This window comes from Rattus norvegicus, chromosome 15 (genome assembly GCF_036323735.1).
Source record: "Rattus norvegicus strain BN/NHsdMcwi chromosome 15, GRCr8, whole genome shotgun sequence".
Classification (NCBI taxonomy): Eukaryota; Metazoa; Chordata; class Mammalia; order Rodentia; family Muridae; genus Rattus; species Rattus norvegicus.
Genome location: NC_086033.1, coordinates 63,609,599 through 63,623,424, shown reverse-complemented (window position 1 = coordinate 63,623,424; position 13,826 = coordinate 63,609,599). Strand labels below are relative to the sequence as shown.

The following is a 13,826-nucleotide window of genomic DNA, read 5'->3' as shown; positions in this document are numbered from 1 at the left end:
CAAGCCTACAGAGGACATTAGAAGGAAAATAACACATTGAGGCTACCCACACTTGAGAAAATACAACAAATAAATAATTTTACATCTTTAAAACCAGTAGAAGGGAAACACACCTACAAATACACACACACACACACACACACACACACACACGCGCGCGCGCTACCATCACCCACATGAAAATAACAGTAAGTAACAATCATTGATCAGTAATACCTCTCAACACTAATGGACTATATTTCTCAAACAGAAGACACAAGCTGACAATGTGGATGTGAAAACAATATTCATTATTCTGCTGCATATGAGAACACACCTTAGCAATAAAGACAGATATTACCACAGAATAAAGGGCTGGAAAAAAGTTTTCCATGAAAGCAAACAGATTTAAGAAACTAGCTGGAGTAGTCATTTTAATACCTAATAAAATATACTTTCAACCAAAAGTAATTAAAAGAGATGGGGAACAATATTTCATATTCATCAAAGGAAAAAGTAAACACTGAGACCTCAATTCTGAATATCTATGCCCCAAGTACAGTGCAACCACATTTGTAAACAAGAAATTACTAAAATTTAATCATGCAATGAACTTCACACATGAATAGTGGGAGACATCATCATCCCACTCTCAACAATGGGCAGGAAATCAAGACAGAAACTATATAGGAAAATAATGAAGCTAACAGAAATAGTGATTTAAATGGACCTAAGAGATATCTGTAGAACATTTCATCCAAACAGAGAATGATATTCTGTCTTAAAAGTACTCCTCAAACCTTCTACAAAATTGACCTTATACATGGTCAAAAAGCAAGCTTCAACAGATACAAGAAGGCTGAAAACATCCTTTGCATTATCAGATCACAATAGATTAAAGCTAGATTTCGGCAATAACAGAAACAACAGAAAGGCTACAAACTCGTGAAAACTATACAACTCTTTACTGGGTTAGAGAAGAAATAATGTTAAAAAAACTTTCTAGAATTCAGTGGAAATGAGGGCACAATACTAAAATATATGGGACACTATGAAATCAGTGCTAAAAGCAAAGTTTACAGCACTAAGCACCCTTATAATGAAATTAGAAAGCTCTCATACTATCTAATTAAAAGTACAGCTAAAGGCTATATAAAGAAGAAAAGCAAACACACCCAGAAGGAGTACAGAGCAAGAAATAATCATACTCGGGTCTGAAATCAATCAATTAAAAGCAAGAAGAACAATACAAGGAATCATGAAGCTGACAGCTTGTTCTTGAGAAAATAAAAAATATAGACAAATTCTTAGCCAAGCTAACTAAAAGGCAAAGAAACAGTATCCAAATGAACAAAATCAGAAATGAAAAGGGAGATATAACAACAGTCACTGAAAAATATTAAAAAAAATCATTGGTTCTTATTTCAAAGGCAAGTACTCCATAGGATTGGAAAATCTAAATGAAGTAGATGATTTTTCTACACAGATATAAATTACCAAAGCTAAATGAAGACCAGATAAACAATCTGAATAGTCTTATAACTCCCAAGAAATAGAAGCAGTCATATAAAGTCAAACAACAACAATGGCAATGACAATAAGAACAACAAGAACAACAATAAGTACAACAACAAAAACAACGACAGCAACAGCAACAACAACAACAGCAAAGCCAAGGGCTAGATGGTTTTCGTGCTGAATTCTACCAGATTATGAACTCCAGTCAAATTATGTCACAATATAGAAACAATAGGAATATTTCCAAATTCATTCTGTGATACCAACATCACCCTGATACCTAAACCACATAATGACTCTACAAAGAAAGAAAATTTCAGATCAATTTCTCTAATGTACATTGATACAAAAATACTAAATAAAATACTCCCAAACCAAATCCAAGAACACATCAAAGGCATTATCCACCAAGGTCAAGTAGGCTTCATCCCAGGATACAGAGGTGATAAAATATGTGAAAATTCATCAACATAATCCATCATGTAAACAAACTGAAAAAAATCCACAATATCACCACTAGATGCTAAAGGACAAATTCAGTGTGCCTTTTTTTGGTAAAGGTATTGGACAAAGCAAAAATACAAGGTACATACCTAAACAAAATAAAGGCAATAAACTATAAGCCAATAGTACGATCAAATTAAAGAGAGAATTTAAAACATTTTACTCAAATCAGAGTAAGACTAAGCAGTCCACTCTCTCCCTATTTCTTAGAGTTCTTAAAATTTTAGGTAGAACAATAAGACAACTAAAAGAGATTAAGTGGATACAAATTATTAAGAAAGATGCCAAAGTACTGTTATTTGCAAATGATAGGATAGTATACATAAGTGACCACAAAACACCTATCAGATAACTCCGACATCTAAAAACCACCTTCAGGAAAGCATCTGGAAACAAAATTAACTCAGAGTAATCAGTAGCCTTCCTCTACTTAATACATAAACATGCTGAGAAAGAAGTTAGGGACATGATATTCTTCAAAATAGCCACAAATAATATAACACACCTTGGTGTAATTCTAACCAAATGAATGAAAGATCTGTATGACAAGAATTTCAAGACTCTGAAGAAAATAATCAGAAGAAGGTATAAGAAGATGGAAATATCTCTCGTGAACATGATTTGGAAGGATTAAAATAGTGAAAATGGACATCTTACCAAAGCAGTCTCCAGATTCAAGGCAATCCCATCAAAATTCCAACACGATTTTTCACTCATGTTAAAAAAACAATTCTCAACTTCATATGGAGAAACAAAAGCTCAGAATAGATAAAACAATCCTGAACAACAAAAGAACTTTGGGAAGTATCACTTCAGTGACTTCAAATAGGAAGTTTTTATGACAACCATAGTCATAAAAACTGCACGGTATTGCTGTTAAAACAGGTGGATGAATGAAATTGAGTCAAAGACAAAGAAATAAACCCACATCCCTAAGGATACTTAAATTTTGACAGAATGCAAATAGGCCCATATATACCACATAGCACAAAAAAAAAGCAAATAGATTAAATGTTAAACCAGATATGCTAAATGTAGTAGAACAGAAAGTATGGAATAGTGTTGAACTTGTCAGTACATGAGACGACTTCCTGAACAGAAGACCAATGACTCAGGCACTAAGGTCAAGAATTAAACAGTGCTGTCGTAGACAGTGATTCACCAGGGTTTGTTTAAGTATCCGAAGATGGCTTGGTGTGAACTTGCTTTTTTTTTTTTTTTTTTAAGAGATCAAACTAATTTATTCTTTTTTTTTTTCAGTCTTCTGGTTTTATTTTTTTTTTTTTATTAACTTGAGTATTTCTTATATACATTTCGAATGTTATTCCCTTTCCCGGTTTCCGGGCAAACATCCCCCTCCCCCCTCCCCTTCCTTATGGGTGTTCCCCTCCCAACCCTCCCCCCATTGCCGCCCTCCCCCCATAGACTAGTTCACTGGGGGTTCGAACTTGCTTTTAAAACCATTGATTGGGTACCTTATAGGGAGATCATATCCCCAAAGAGGAGATAGTTGCAAAGTCCCTAAAGTCCTGGAGTCCACACTAATCTGTGTTTGAGAAACTACCAGCAATTAATTTGGCTTACTACATGGCAAATGTGGCCAAGACCAGCACTGTGGATGATTTGAAAAGAAGCATAATGCCACGGAGATCCCTGAGCCTGCTGATAAATACACAGCCCTGCTGGACAGTGAGGAGAAGGAGGCCGTGAAGAACTGTGTTGAGTTTGTGTATGGATCTCAGGTCAGGATCCAGCAATATGAAAAGCAACTGGAAAAAATGAGCATAATCCCCTTTGACCAGATGACTATTGATGACTTGAAGGAGGTTTCCCAGAAACCAAGCTAGACAAGAATATGTATCCATATTGAACCCACTAGCCCATTGAGAATTTGTGAAACAGACTAGGAGGATGACATGAAATAAAACATTTACATAGTGAAAAGAAGAATTAATAAATAGGATCTTATGAAATTAAAAAGATTCTGTGAGTCATGGAGCATTGTCACTAGGACAAAATGGTAGCCTAGTGACTGGGCAAAGATCTTCACCAACCTACATCTCACAGAGGCCTAATATCAAAATATATAAGGAACACAAGAGGTTAAACTAAATGACACAATTAACAAGCAGGGTACAGAGCTAAGCAGCAAATCTCAACAGAGGAATCTCAAATAGACAAGAAGCACCTAAAGAAGTGTTGAATATCCTTAGTTATTAGGGAAATACAAATCAAAACAGCTCTGGGATTCCACCTCACACTCAGATTGGCTAAGATCAAAACCTCAAAGGGCAGCACACACTGGCAAGAATGTAGAGCAAGGGGAACACTCCTCTACTGATGGTGGGAGTGCACACTTGAAAACCACTCTGGAAATAAATTTGGACATTTCTCAGAATATTTGAAATAGATCTACAGCAAGACCCAGCTATACCATTCCTGGGCATATCCCCAAAAGATATCCCATCATCCCCAAAAGACATTCGTTCTACTATGTTCATTGCAGCTTTATTTGTGAAAGCCAGAAACTGGAAACAACCTCGATGTCCCTCAACTGAAAAAATGGATGAAAAAATGTATCTTTACACAGCAAAATACTACTCAGTCCTTAAAAACAAAGATATTATTACATTTGCAGGCAAATTAACAGAACTAATAAATATCATCTTAAATGATTTAACCCAGACCCAAGAGGACATGCATGGCATGTACTCACACAAGGATATTAGCCATAAACTATAGGATAACTATGCTATAATCAACAGATCCAAAGAAATCAAATATCAAGGTTTAAAGGGAGGAAGGTTGAATCTTTCTCAGAAGGGGAAACAAAATAGATATTGGTAGTCGATGGGAGGAGGGAACTGAGTGGGAAAAAGAATGAAGAGAGGAGCAGGGCAAGGGTAGAGATCGGAGATAGGGAAAGCAGTGGCAAGAGAAGAGAAATACACGGTGGTGGGTGCAATATCTGGGATGTTCAAAAGACCGGGGATGCAGGGAGTTCCCAGGGGTTCTATGGGAACCACTCAAGCTAAGACTCCTAGCTGTGGCAGATATGGATCTGTAAGTACCCACTTCCTGGAGCCAGGCAGGAGTCCCAGTGGATAGATAAAGACCCACAAAAACCTTTGACTCAAAATGTGTCTTTTCCTACCTACAAGATTTGCAAGGGCAAAAAAAGACGGAGGGAATGGCCATGAAATGACTGTTCCAAATTAAGACCAATCCCATGTGCAAGAACTAATCCCTGACACTACTATTGATACTCTGCAGACTGCAATCTAACTCAATTGTCCTCTGAGGGGTTCTATTCAGCAGCCAATAGGAAGAGATGCAGAAACCCATAGCCAACTATTAGATGGAAATTAGGTTTCTTACCAAAGAGTTGAGAGAAGGATTGAGAGACAGGAAGAAAACAGAGACTCTATAGGAAGACCAACAGCATCAACTAACCTAGGCCCTTGGGGGCTCCAAGAGACTGATTCACCAACTAAAGATTGAGCATAAGCTGGACCTAGGACCTCTGTAGATATGAGAGGCTTTATCCCCAACAGAAGGAGCAGGGGCTCTCTACTAATCTGTTGCCTGCCTGCCAGCCGGCCTGCCTGCCTAAATGCCTATCCTTTCCCCTAAATGGACTGTAGTGTCTGGCCTTAGTGAGAAAGGATATGCCTAGTCCTGCAGTGACCTGATATTCTGATGGGGACTGAAGGAAGTTTCATACATAGAAGAGGTCTCCTTCTAAAAGGAGAAGGGGGGAAATAGGGGGTTCACTGTAAGGTAGTTCCAGGAGGAGATGGGGAGCTGATATTGGGCTGTAAAATGAAGAAATAAAAGTTAAAATATTGCATAAAATGAAAAAGGTAATCTGAAAGTAGCGAGTTACTTATGAAGATTATAATAGCTTATATTTTTGACTCAAAGTGTTTATGAATCCTTCATCAATATTAAAAGTCACTAGAAATGACTTTCTCACTTACCTCCCCTCGCACATTAACTATTGACCGATACTTGTACTCTAATGACAGTCGATTGGATTCTCACGCACTGTGATAATATCAATAAAACCTTCCAATTATATCCTGAAATAAGCTCTACAGATGCTATTTTGAGTCATCACATTAGGTGATGTTTACATATTTTTCTGTCCCATGTAGGTTGCAAAGCTGAGACACAGGACTTAAAGGTTGAAAATTTCTTCAAATATGTCTTCATCGGTCTAGAGTTCAGATTTGTCTTCTTCATTTACTTCCATACTACAATTAATGGCATGAAGTCGTAAAACTTGCATATGTAATTAAGCAGAACACTAAAAGTTACAAACTAGAGGCATGTGGATGATTCACACACACACACACACACACACACACATGCACACATATACATCCATATCTCTGTAGATGTATACAGGTATATATGCACAAGTTTATATATGTATAATATATATATAAATGTGTACATATGTATGTATAAATGTATATGTCTATAAACTGAATATCCATACATAATATACATACATAAATGTATATAAACATATATGTGTATATTTACAGGATCAAACACTAAAAGTAAAGAATGACATTTTCATTCAGAAAATTTCATTTCAAGTGCAGTTTTTAATATGTTCCGGAAACATGTTATTTAAAAAGTATTAAAATATTAATAGTTGCTGCTGAAACCAATTAATGCTACTCAAATCAACTCTGTGGTCACAGCAGTGCTCCTAGCTACCTGCACCAACATTCTGGGTTTCTAAATGAAGTCCAAAATGTGGATGCTTCAATCATTTTTTTTTAACTTGAGTATTTCTTATATACATTTCGAGTGTTATTCCCTTTCCCGGTATCCGGGCAAACATCCCCCTCCCCCCTCCCCTTACTTATGGGTGTTCCCCTCCCAATCCTCCCCCCATTTCCGCCCTCCCCCCATCAGTCTAGTTCACTGGGGGTTCAGTCTTAGCAGGACCCAGGGCTTCCCCTTCCACTGGTGCTCTTACTAGGATATTCATTGCTACCTATGAGGTCAGAGTCCAGGGTCAGTCCATGTATAGTCTTTAGTTAGTGGCTTAGTCCCTGGAAGCTCTGGTTGCTTGGCATTGTTGTACATATGGGGTCTCGAGCCCCTTCAAGCTCTTCCAGTTCTTTCTCTGATTCCTTCAACGGGGGTCCTATTCTCAGTTCAGTGGTTTGCTGCTGGTATTCGCCTCTGTATTTTCTGTATTCTGGCTGTGTCTCTCAGGAGCTATCTACATCCGGCTCCTGTCGGTCTGCACTTCTTTGCTTCATCCATCTTGTCTAATTGGGTGGCTGTATATGTATGGGCCACATGTGGGGCAGGCTCTGAATGGGTGTTCCTTCAGTCTCTGTTTTTACCTTTGCCTCTCTCTTCCCTGCCAAGGGTATTCTTGTTCCCCTTTTAAAGAAGGAGTGAAGCATTCATGTTTTGATCATTCCTCTTGAGTTTCATTTGTTCTAGGCATCTAGGGTAATTCAAGCATTTGGGCTAGTAGCCACTTATCAATGAGTGCATACCATGTAGGTCTTTCTGTGATTGGGTTAGCTCACTCAGGATGATGTTTTCCAGTTCCAACCATTTGCCTACGAATTTCATAAAGTCGTTGTTGTTGATAGCTGAGTAATATTCCATTGTGTAGATGTACCACATTTTCTGTATCCATTCCTCTGTTGAAGGGCATCTGGGTTCTTTCCAGCTTCTGGCTATTATAAATAAGGCTGCAATGAACATAGTGGAGCACGTGTCTTTTTTATATGTTGGGGCATCTTTTGGGTATATGCCCAAGAGAGGTGGTATAGCTGGATACTCAGGCAGTTCAATGTCCAATTTTCTGAGGATCCTCCAGACTGATTTCCAGAATGGTTGTACCAGTTTGCAACCCCACCAACAATGGAGGAGTGTTCCTCTTTCTCCGCATCCTCGCCAGCATCTGCTGTCCCCTGAGTTTTTGATCTTAGCCATTCTCACTGGTGGGAGGTGAAATCTCAGGGTTGTTTTGATTTGCATTTCCCTTATGACAAAAGATGTTGAACATTTCTTTAGTTGTTTCTCAGCCATTCGGCATTCCTCAGCTGTGAATTCTTTGTTTAGCTCTGAGCCCCATTTTTTAATAGGGTTATTTGTTTCCCTGCGATCTAACTTCTTGAGTTCGTTGTATATTTTGAATATAAGGCCTCTATCTGTTGTAGGATTGGTAAAGATCTTTTCCCCATCTGTTGGTTGCCGTTTTGTCCTAACCACAGTGTCCTTTGCCTTACAGAAGCTTTGCAGTTTTATGAGATCCCATTTGTCGATTCTCGATCTTAGAGCGTAAGCCTTTGGTGTTTTGTTCAGGAAATTTTTTCCAGTGCCCATGTGTTCCAGATGCTTCCCTAGTTTTTCTTCTATTAGTTTGAGTGTGTCTGGTTTGATGTGGAGGTCCTTGATCCAGTTGGACTTAAGCTTTGTACAGGGTGATAAAGCATGGATCGATCTGCATTCTTCTACATGTTGACCTCCAGTTGAACCAGCACCATTTGCTGAAAATGCTATCTTTTTTCCATTGGATGGTTTTGGCTCCTTTGTCAAAAATCAAGTGACCATAGGTATGTGGGTTCATTTCTGGGTCTTCAATTCTATTCCACTGGTCTATCTGTCTGTCTCTGTACAAATACCATGCAGTTTTTATCACTATTGCTCTGTAATACTGCTTGAGTTCAGGGATAGTGATTCCCCCTGAAGTCCTTTTATTGTTGAGGATAGCTTTGGCTATCCTGGGTTTTTTATTATTCCAGATGAATTTGCAAATTATTCTGTCTAACTCTTTGAAGAATTGGATTGGTATTTTGATGGGGATTGCATTGAATCTGTAGATGGCCATTTTTACTATATTAATCCTGCCAATCCATGAGCATGGGAGATCTTTCCATCTTCTGAGGTCTTCTTCAATTTCCTTCTTCAGTGTCTTGAAGTTCTTATTGTACAGATCTTTTACTTGCTTGGTTAAAGTCACACCGAGGTACTTTATATTATTTGGGTCTATTATGAAGGGTGTCATTTCCCTAATTTCTTTCTCGGCTTGTTTCTCTTTTGTATAGAGGAAGGCAACTGATTTATTTGAGTTAATTTTATACCCAGCCACTTTGCTGAAGTTGTTTATCAGCTTTAGTAGTTCTCTGGTGGAACTTTTGAGATCACTAAAATATTCTATCATATCATCTGCAAATAGTGATATTTTGACTTCTTCTTTTCCGATCTGTATCCCCTTGATCTCCTTTTGTTGTCTTATTGCTCTGGCTAGAACTTCAAGAACTATATTGAATAAGTAGGGAGAGAGTGGGCAGCCTTGTCTAGTCCCTGATTTTAGTGGGATTGCTTCAAGTTTCTCTCCATTTAGTTTAATGTTAGCAACTGGTTTGCTGTGTATGGTTTTTACTATGTTCAGGTATGGGCCTTGAATTCCTATTCTTTCCAGGACTTTTATCATGAACGGGTGTTGAATTTTGTCAAATGCTTTCTAAGTGTCTAATGAAATGATCATGTGGTTTTGTTCTTTCAGTTTGTTTATATAATGGATCACGTTGATGGTTTTCCGTATACTAAACCATCCCTGCATGCCTGGGATGAAGCCTACCTGGTCATGGTGGATGATTGTTTTGATGTGCTCTTGGATTCGGTTTGCCAGAATTTTGTTGAGTATTTTTGCGTCGATATTCATAGGGGAAATTGGTCTGAAGTTCTCTTTCTTTGTTGTGTCTTTGTGTCGTTTAGGTATAAGAGTAATTGTGGCTTCGTAGAAGGTATTCGGTAGGGCTCCATCTGTTTCAATTTTGTGGAATAGTTTGGATAATATTGGTATGAGGTCTTCTATGAAGGTTTGATAGAATTCTGCACTAAACCCGTCTGGACCTAGGGTCTTTTTGGTTGGGAGACCTTTAATGACTGCTTCTATTTCCTTAGGAGTTATGGGGTTGTTTAACTGGTTTATCTGTTCCTGATTTAACTTCGGTACCTGGTATCTGCCTAAGAAATTGTCCATTTCCTGAAGATTTTCAAGTTTTGTTGAATATAGGTTTTTATAGTAAGATCTGATGATTTTTTGAATTTCCTCTGAATCTGTTGTTATGTCTCCCTTTTCATTTCTGATTTTGTTAATTTGGACGCACTCTCTGTGTCCTCTCGTTAGTCTGGCTAAGGGTTTATCTATCTTGTTGATTTTCTCAAAGAACCAACTTTTGGTTCTGTTGATTCTTTCTATGGTCGTTTTTGTTTCTACTTGGTTGATTTCAGCTCTGAGTTTGATTATTTCCTGCCTTCTAATCCTCCTGGGTGTATTTGCTTCTTTTTGTTCTAGAGCTTTTAGGTGTGCTGTCAAGCTGCTGACATATGCTCTTTCCTGTTTCTTTCTGCAGGCACTCAGCGCTATGAGTTTTCCTCTTAGCACAGCTTTCATTGTGTCCCATAAGTTTAGGTATGTTGTACCTTCATTTTCATTTCATTAAATTCTAAAAAGTTTTTAATTTCTTTCTTTATTTCTTCCTTGACCAGGTTATCATTGAGTAGAGCATTGTTCAATTTCCAAGTATATGTGGGCATTCTTCCTTATTGTTATTGAAGGCCAGTTTTAGGCCGTGGTGGTCTGATAGCACGCATGGGATTATTTCTATCTTTCTGTACCTGTTGAGGCCCGTTTTTTGACCAATTATATGGTCAGTTTTGGAGAAAGTACCATGAGGAGCTGAGAAGAAGATATATCCTTTTGTTTTAGGATAGAATGTTCTATAAATATCCATTAAGTCTATTTGGCTCATGACTTCTCTTAGTCTGTCTACATCTCTGTTTAAATTCTGTTTCCATGATCTGTCCATTGATGAGAGTGGGGTGTTGAAATCTCCTACTATTATTGTGTGAGGTGCAATGTGTGTTTTGAGCTTTAGTAAGGTTTCTTTTACATATGTAGGTGCCCTTGTATTTGGGGCATAGATATTTAGGATTGAGAGTTCATCTTGGTGGATTTTTCCTTTGATGAATATGAAGTGTCCTTCCTTATCTTTTTTGATGACTTTTAATTGATAATTGATTTTATTTGATATTAGAATGGCTACTCCAGCTTGCTTCTTCTGACCATTTGCTTGGAAAATTGTTTTCCATCCTTTCACTCTGAGGTAATGTCTGTCTTTGTCTCTGAGGTGTGTTTCCTGTAGGCAGCAGAATGCAGGGTCCTCGTTGCGTATCCAGTTTGTTAATCTATGTCCTCTTATTGGGGAGTTGAGGCCATTGATGTTGAGAGATATTAAGGAATAGTGATTATTGCTTCCCGTTATATTCATATTTGGATGTGAGGTTATGTTTGTGTGCTTTCATTCTCTTTCTTTTGTTGCCAAGACGATTAGTTTCTTGCTTCTTCTAGGGTATAGCTTGCCTCCTTCTGTTGGGCTTTACCATTTATTATCCTTTGTAGTGCTGGATTTGTAGAAAGATATTGTGTAAATTTGGTTTTGTCATGGAATATCTTGGTTTCTCCATCTATGTTAATTGAGAGTTTTGCAGGATACAGTAACCTGGGCTGGCATTTGTGTTCCATTAGGGTCTGTATGACATCAGTCCAGGATCTTCTGGCCTTCATAGTTTCTGGCGAGAAGTCTGCTGTGATTCTGATAGGTCTGCCTTTATATGTTACTTGACCTTTTTCCCTTACTGCTTTTAATATTCTTTCTTTATTTTGTGCGTTTGGTGTTTTGACTATTATGTGACAGGAGGTGTTTCTTTTCTGGTCCAATCTATTTGGAGTTCTGTAGGCTTCTTGAATGCCTATGGCTATCTCTTTCTTTAGGTTAGGGAAGTTTTCTTCTATGATTTTGTTGAAGATATTTACTGGTCCTTTGAGCTGGGAGTCTTCACTCTCTTCTATACCTATTATCCTTAGGTTTGATCTTCTCATTGAGTCCTGGATTTCCTGTATGTTTTGGACCAGTAGCTTTTTCCGCTTTACATTATCTTTGACAGTTGAGTCAATGATTTCTATGGAATCTTCTGCTCCTGAGATTCTCTCTTCCATCTCTTGTATTCTGTTGGTGAGGCTTGTATCTACAGCTCCTTGTCTCTTCTTTTGGTTTTCTATATCCAGGGTTGTTTCCATGTGTTCTTTCTTGATTGCTTCTATTTCCATTTTTAGTTCCTTCAACTGTTTGATTGTGTTTTCCTGGAATTCTTTCAGGGATTTTTGCGATTCTTTCAGGGATTCTTGCGATTCCTCTCTGTAGGCTTCTACTTGTTTATTAATGTTTTCCTGTGTTTCCCTAAGGGAGTTCTTCATGTCTTTCTTGAAGTCCTCCAGCATCATGATCAAATATGATTTTGAAACTAGATCTTGCTTTTCTGGTGTGTTTGGATATTCCATGTTTGTTTTGTTGGGAGAATTGGGCTCCGATGATGCCATGTACTCTTGTTTTCTCTTGCTTGGGTCCTGCGCTTGCCTCTCGCCATCAGATTATCTCTAGTGTTACTTTGTTCTGCTATTTCTGACAGTGGCTAGACTGTCCTATAAGCCTGTGTGTCAGGAGTGCTGTAGACCTGTTTTCCTCTCTTTCAGTCAGTTATGGGGACAGAGTGTTCTGCTTTCGGGCGTGTAGTTTTCCTCTCTACATGTCTTCAGCTGTTCCTGTGGGCCTGTGTCTTGAGTTCACCAGGCAGCTTTCTTGCAGCAGAAAGGTTGGTCTTACCTGTGGTCCCGAGGCTCAAGTTCGCTCTCGGGGTGCTGCCCACGGGCTCTCTGTGGCGGCAGTAACCAGGAATACCTGCGCCGCCCCTTCCGGGAGCTTCAGTGCACCAGGGTTCCAGATGGCCTTTGGTGTTTTCCTCTGGCGTCCGAGATGTGTATGCAGAGTGCAGTCTCTTCTGGTTTCCCAGGCGTGTCTGCCTCTCTGAGGGTTTAGCTTTCCCTTCCACGGGATTTGGGGGCAGAGAACTGTTTATCCGGTCTGTTTCCTTCAGGTTCCGGCGGTGTCTCAGGCAGGGGTCCTGCCGCTCCTGGGCCCTCCCCCACGGGAGCCCAGAGGCCTTATACAGTTTCCCCTTGGGCCAGGGATGTGGGCAGTGGTGGGCAGTGTTGGTGGTCTCTTCCGCTCTGCAGCCTTAGGAGTGCCCACCTGACCAGGCGGTGAGGTCTCTTTCACACAGGGTCTGGGAGCAGAGAGCTCGCTTCAATCCTTCTTAGAAGGTAGAACAAAATACTCACAGGAGGACAGGGTGCAAGGGACTTGAGTGAAGTAGAATAGAGTAAGGGGAAAAATGAGGGGTAGGATCAGGTATGAGAGGAGACAGGGATGATATACAGAGAGTCGGGTATTTGAACAGAGGTGTGTAGCAATAGGTAATAGGGAACTGGGACTAGCCACCAGCAAGTCCCAGATGCCAGGAAAACAAGAGGCTCCCAGGACCCAATGGGGATGGGATTAGCTAAAATGTCCACCAAAGGAGAGGGAGAACCTATAGAGACCATATCTACAGGTAAGAAAGACACAGTTGGGGGAAGGGGCCACACAATCATCTCCAAATTTTTAAACCAGAATGGCTCCTGTCTAAAAGAAAAATAGGGACAAAGTATGGAGCAGAGACTGAAGGAAAGGCCATCCAGAGATTGCCCCACAGGGGGATTGATCCCATATACAGATACCAAACCCGGACACTATTTTGAGGATGCCAAGAAGTGCTTGCTGACAGGAGCCTGTTATAGCTGTCTCCTGAGGGGTTCTACTAAAGCTTGGCATAAACAGAGTCAGAGACTCACAGTCGAACGTTGGACTGAACATGAGGTCCGCAATGGAGGAATT

General features: G+C 39.4%; 1 pseudogene; it reads left to right on the top strand.

Annotated features, from left to right (window-relative positions):
* Window positions 1-2,645: 2,645 nt before the first annotated feature.
* LOC108353006 (ATP synthase subunit d, mitochondrial pseudogene) lies at window positions 2,646-3,898 on the top strand (annotated as a pseudogene).
* Window positions 3,899-13,826: the final 9,928 nt, after the last annotated feature.